This window comes from Grampus griseus (genome assembly GCF_964374135.1).
Source record: "Grampus griseus genome assembly, chromosome: 8".
NCBI lineage: Eukaryota > Metazoa > Chordata > Mammalia > Artiodactyla > Delphinidae > Grampus > Grampus griseus.
Window position 1 is genome coordinate 5,279,908 of NC_139002.1, and position 6,000 is coordinate 5,285,907.

Here is a 6,000-nt window from a genome sequence, read left to right on the forward strand (position 1 = left end):
TTGAATTACAGAGCTGGGTGTGAAGGTGAATATTTACATTGAGGAAAGAAATCACAACAAACAGGAGCCATGGAGATTCAGGGCTCTTTCTTTTAAAATCTCTTTAGAAAATTGACCAAAAATGCCTCTCGATGGCAACCTGCCTCCCTGCCCACATCCCCGACAGCTTGCAGTGATTTGCAGCCCTCACAGTGGCCCCATGACTTCATCAGCTCCGGGTGAAGCTGCCTCTGCCTCCATGCATCCTTCCTCAGGAAACTATGCTCCAGCAGAACCAAGGAACGGAGTCCAAGGCATGGACTCCAAGGGACAGGAATCCTGTACAATCCACAGGATGCCAATGAGGGAGCTTCCAGGGTAACAAGGGGCTCAGAGAAGGACCAGTTCCAGAGAATGGGGGGAGCTGGCTGAGCAGGGATTTCCCAAGGGAAAAAAAAAAAAGAAAACTGGCTACTTACTTGACGTTGACTAACTCTACTGTGAGGAATTTTACCATCCTGTCGAAGGTTGAGCAAGAATTAGTAATGAGTACTCAACACTTAAGCAATTGAAGATGTAGCAATGACTAACTCCAGGACGGTAGAAAAGGTTGTACAAGAGAGGAGGTGTAAAAATCATGGTTTATCATACGGCTCAGTTGTGAATAATATTTACGTAGTCATAATAATGCAAACACTAAACATTACTATATAGAAAAATATTATGATATATCTTGATATATTGGGAACTTGCAAGAAAGGGAAGTGAATGTGAGGTAGAATTATGAGGGTATAAGAGAGCTAAAGCCACATCCTTCAAGGTAGGATGTCAGTAGGTATTATCTAGAACTGTGTGTGTGTGGCCGGGGGGTGGGGGAAGAGCCAGTATTTGCATGTTATTTGGGAATATGATGGTAAACATGAGAAAAATGTAGCCGAAAGCATGGAAAGTAGTTGCCTCTGGGGATGCAGCTTAGTATAAACTCCATAAAAACCTCGTAGAACTTTTAAGACTATACATTTATTTGTTTTGACCAAAACAGAGAATTAAAAAAAGAAAGTGATGCCCCAAGAGGAGTGAGACAGAAAAGCTGTTGGAAATAAAACGAAGGCGCCTCTGCTAAACTACCCCAAGTTCAGTGTTTTTCGAGTTGTGGTCCTGTGACCACCTGCATTCAAATTACCTGCAGTGCCCGTTTATCATTCAGATTTATAGACCCATCCCAGACCTAAGTAATCAGCATTTCTCAGGGCAGGACTTGGAACCTACAATTTCAAAAAGTTCCCCTAGACCCACTGCATTATCTATTGCTTTTTAGTAAACCAAACAACAAAAAATAAATAAAATGAAAAAGAATAACAGATGTATAAACAGAGTCAGTGACCCATAAAAAGCACCATGGCAGACACTGCTATTTGCTTACCCGATATCCATTCTTCCTAATTAACAGAATCCCTATTTTATTGTATTGGCAACATGTCCAACGAAAACACTGGATTTTCTCGGGCTCCTTACAGTTTGGGGTAGTTGTGTGACATAGTCTTTATACCAGTGAGATGTATAAGAGGGCTACTGGGTGGAGCTTCCAGGGAAGATCTTAATATTACAGTAAGTCCCCTACATACAAACGAGTTCCGTTCCGAGAGCGCGTTCCTTAAGTCCAATTTGTAAGTCCAGCTAAGTTAGCCTAAGTACCCAACTAACACATTCAGCTATATAGTACTGTACTGTAATAGGTTTATAATACTTTTCACACAAATAATACATAAAAAACGTACACAAAAAATAAAACATTTTAAATCTTTTTTTTTTTTTTTTTTTAACATTTTAAATCTTACAGTACATACCTTGAAAAGTACAGTAGTACAGTCCAACAGCTGGCATCCAGGGTCTGGCATCGAGTGAACAGGCAAGAAGAGTTACTGACTGGAGGAGGGAGAGGAGGTGGGAGATGGTAGAGCTGAAGGACTGACAGAGGGCAAGCTGCAATTTCACGTGAACTAACTTACGTGATTGGACATGCGAACACACGTTCGCATCTTTGAAAGTTCACGACTTAAAGGTTTGTATGTAGGGGACTTACTGTATTATCAAAAAGGGACAGACTCAGCTGGTACACGCCTTCTGCCCTTCTTTCTATTAAGCACAGAAGAGGTGCCTGTCCTTCAGTGAGGACGAAAGCGTGCTAAGGGTGGAAGGAGCCTGCTGTGGCCCTGGACTTTGCACCTGCAGACCTCTGGTTCTCTGAGAAGAATAAACTCCTTACTTATTAAGCCCCCAGAGTGGGGTCTTCTGTGACTTGTAGCTGAATGAAATCCTGATGACATCTCATACTTGTTCAAATGTGTATTTGATATACCGTATATTGAACACAGTTTTTTGAGTGCTTTGGGCACTGTGCTAGGAATAATACAACGGGCCAGACAAATAAGGCTCTTTCCCTCATGGAATGTGGGATACAGCTAGAGTAAAAGAATCTACAGGTGTCTGAGTCCAGGATTCAGTGGGGCTATAGTTTGCTGTCACAGTCCCTAAAGCAACAGAGTCAATCGAAATAAACCACTCAATTTATGTATGTAGGAAATCCTCAGGGGACCACATGCCAGAAGGAGCAGTAGTCTGGACATTGGGAGACCTAGGTTTTCTCTGTAATTCATTAGCGAAGTACATTTGGGGAAGCTATGTGGGGTGACTGCTTAATTTTTCCCGAATCCACTTTTCTTCTTTGAAAAACAAGAAGATTGGGCTCAGCTCTAAAATATTTTGTGATTACATTGAACAACGATGGCCATGAAATATACCAGACAAGAATGTTTCTAAATTTAAACTCTAAGAGTTCAAGTCAGAGGATATATTAAACAAATCACAAACAACTGCCCACTCCAAATTAAACAAACAAACAAAGGGAAAAAGAACATGCTGGAGGGAGTTCTGGTTTGAGACCCGGCTTTGCCACGAAACAGCTGAGTAACCCTGGGATGGACACTCAGTGTCTAAATCTCAATTTCCTCATTTATAAAATATGAAGCAATTATACTCCAATAAAGATCTATTAAAAAATAATAAAAAAATAAAAAGCATACTAAAAAAAAAAATAGGGCTATTACTCTGACCTCAAAGTGCTAAGGAAGATGCCTGGTACTCTGTAAAGCCCCATTATGATTTGATGCCAGCAAGCTATTGATAATGGCTTGGAAGTCTAAATCCTGCTAGGGGAATACATGAGTGTGCTTTGATGTTTTCAGTTTAATTCTTCATTCCACAAGGCAGATAGATCTTTTGAGTTTCCTTCTGCCTGCCATAGTGTACCTTGTGACCCATTTTATTTTTACATAAGAGAATAGGCAAGAGAAACAGAAACAGCTAAAGTTGAAATCATCTCTGTTTGTTTCTAGCCCCAGTAAAGGTTGGGGGAAAGGGTTGGCTGGTTAAAAGGGAAGCTGGGTTCAAACGAAGTGTGGGAATTACATCACTTACCTGCGGCCTCTAATTGTCCATATTCAGTATGGTATAGTATTGTGAATAATCTGGGTTTTGCCTTATAACCTGTCTCAAGTGTAGATGGGAAATCTGTCTACATATGCAGCCATTAGCTGATGACGCAGTCATGACTTCCATTCTCTTACCGACAATTATAAAAAGTTTTGCAGTAACAGGAACTGTGGCTATGGGAGTGGTTCTACACATGGTAAAATTGATCGTATCCATTTTCAACAAGCAGATGCGTTTGAGAGAAAGACAATCTTTTGATTACAACCAACGTAGGTAACATCTGTACTTTGACCAACTGAGCATGGCAGCCAAAGTGAACGGTGGGGAGATAAGACAGCAGAATTCTTTCTTCCTCTTTATCCAACCCTTTCGCCTCAGCCCTTGCCAAATCCTGACAATTTCAAAATGCTATTTGCTAAGATTAGGCAAGACACACAACCAAGGATATTGGGGAATACTTTACATAAAATTACTGGTGCCAAACGTGAGATTCAGTAACTTCACCTAGTCCATCACAACCAACATTCCCCAGAAGGGTCGGGGAGGAACCCGCAGAATATAAGGAAAAATGCAGAGTATGTGATAAGTGGTAATACTGCTTCCACCGCCCATGGAAGAAGTGCGAGGAAATCAAAGGTCTTTAAAAAGAAAACTGAGTGCTTGCCTCCTGTAGTACCAGAACAAATAATGCATAACCAGAAATAATGCCTTTTTCTCTGCTTATGTCAGGTGCTCTCCCCTTGTAAAATTAAGGGGCCTTATTCAACAAAGCCCTCATATCAGTTCCATATCTTTTCCAGAAACTTTAGGAACAGAGGGTAACTACATCATATTATTAAGCAGAGGAACTGTCACTCAGGAAGAGCTCAGTCTGAAGCAGGCCGCACCCCCCTATCTCAGAGTGTATTATTTTTCTCCCCAGCAGTGTTCAACATGGTACAAAACCCAGAATATACTGATATGTTGCACATCTGGTTAAAAGGAGTACACGTTTCCTTTAACAGTAAGCCGTACTACTTATTGGAGTGAATGCAAAAACACAGGTAAAATTCTTTTGTCACTTTATGAGCCCAGCAGAGCGGCGGGTAGGGCAACGGGGCAGCCGGCCAGGGATGTGGGGAAAATGGCAGGCGAGGGCAGTGGTGGAAGAGAACAGGAAGGAAGTGCTCATTTCTGGCTAAAATTTTTAAATTGTTTATTTCATAGGGGGTTTCCGTTGCTGCAGCACAACCCTTCTTACATGGAGGGCTAGCTCCTGTCTCCGGAGGTGATCACTCTGGACCCAGACGGGGACACCTAAAACTATTTTCAGGCCCCACTAAACGTCTCCAACCACTGCTAACCTTCCCCCTTGACCCCTCGCATCCCTCTGCCCACTGGCCTGTCCGTGAAAGCTAAATAATGGCTCAGGGGACGTTATCTGTCAGTTGCCTCTCACTGTTAGCCTCAAGGCTTGCTGGCCTAAGGAGAGTATGTGGTGGGCGCATTCGCGGGGGGCGGGCGGCGCCGGCCCGGGGAGGGTCGGGGTGGAAGTGCCGCCGCTGCGAGCCGCGGACTCAAGACAGCTCCGGTCTCCGGGCGGGACACGAGTCATCACCGCGGGGGGGTTCCGATCCTCGGGGCGGAACGGAGGGCAGGGGCTTCACACTTGGAAGCTCCTCTCACCGGGCGACACGGTCGCCCTGCCAGGCCGGGGTCGCGACAATATTCACCCCAGGGCCGCTGGCGATCGGCCACAGGTGCGCGGGCGCGGAGGGAGCCTCCCAGTGCGGCCCCACCTCCAGCCCCGAGGGGGCCCTCGGGTCAGCTTCCCCACCCCTGGACCTCCAGCGCCTCCCTGCCCTCCCCAGCCGAGACCCCTCCCCTGGCCGAGCCCCTCCGCGTCGGAACCCCTCCGGGCCGAGCCCCCTGCCCGCAGCCGGCGTCTCACCTGCGCCGAGCGCCTACGAGCCGTCAGTCCGTGGCCGCTTTGCGCGCCGAGTGCAGCTGCCACCCCGCAGGTGCGAGCGCCCCTCCCCGCCCGGCCGCCGCCAGCCGGTCCTCCCCCAACCCCGACTGCCCCTCCCCGCACCTGCCCGGGGGCTGGACTGCCCGTCTCAAAGTCCGCACTGTCCTCCACGCCCCTGACAACTCCCGCCGGGTTGTTTCCTGGCTCCAGACACTCCCTAAGATGTGTGTTCCAACAGGGGCCGGTTCCCAAGCACGTAAGGCCAGCCGTGACTAACTTTGACCTCCTATGATGCAAAGCAATGAACAGAGCCTGGGAGGTGACAGCGGAGACTGGCTCAAGGAAGACCGTTTAACAAGCCAAGCAATCGTGGTGAACAGGCCTGCCAACTAGGCACGGATCACCCTCCAGCAAAGGAAGGCTCTGGTGTCATATCCCGGACCAGTTTTCTAGGTTAAGCTTGATGTCGTATTCATTCAGCAGAACTGCCAGCAAATCCGCACGCCAGGTAGACACAGTTCTAGGTTCTGGAGACACAGCTGCAAAGGAGCTAATGTCCCTGCCTGGAAGGAGCTGCTCCT

The 6,000-nt window shown here is 46.5% G+C and overlaps 1 protein-coding gene across 1 annotated transcript in view; it reads right to left on the reverse strand.

Moving 5' to 3' along the window:
- Positions 1-5,505, reverse strand: part of TMEM45B (transmembrane protein 45B) — a 30,722-nt gene extending 25,217 nt beyond the window's left edge. The window contains exon 1 of the mRNA XM_082661067.1: positions 5,402-5,505. The gene's annotated coding sequence lies outside the window, so the exon portion shown is untranslated. The remainder of the gene's footprint in view (positions 1-5,401) is intronic.
- Between the last annotated feature and the right edge of the window lie 495 nt (positions 5,506-6,000).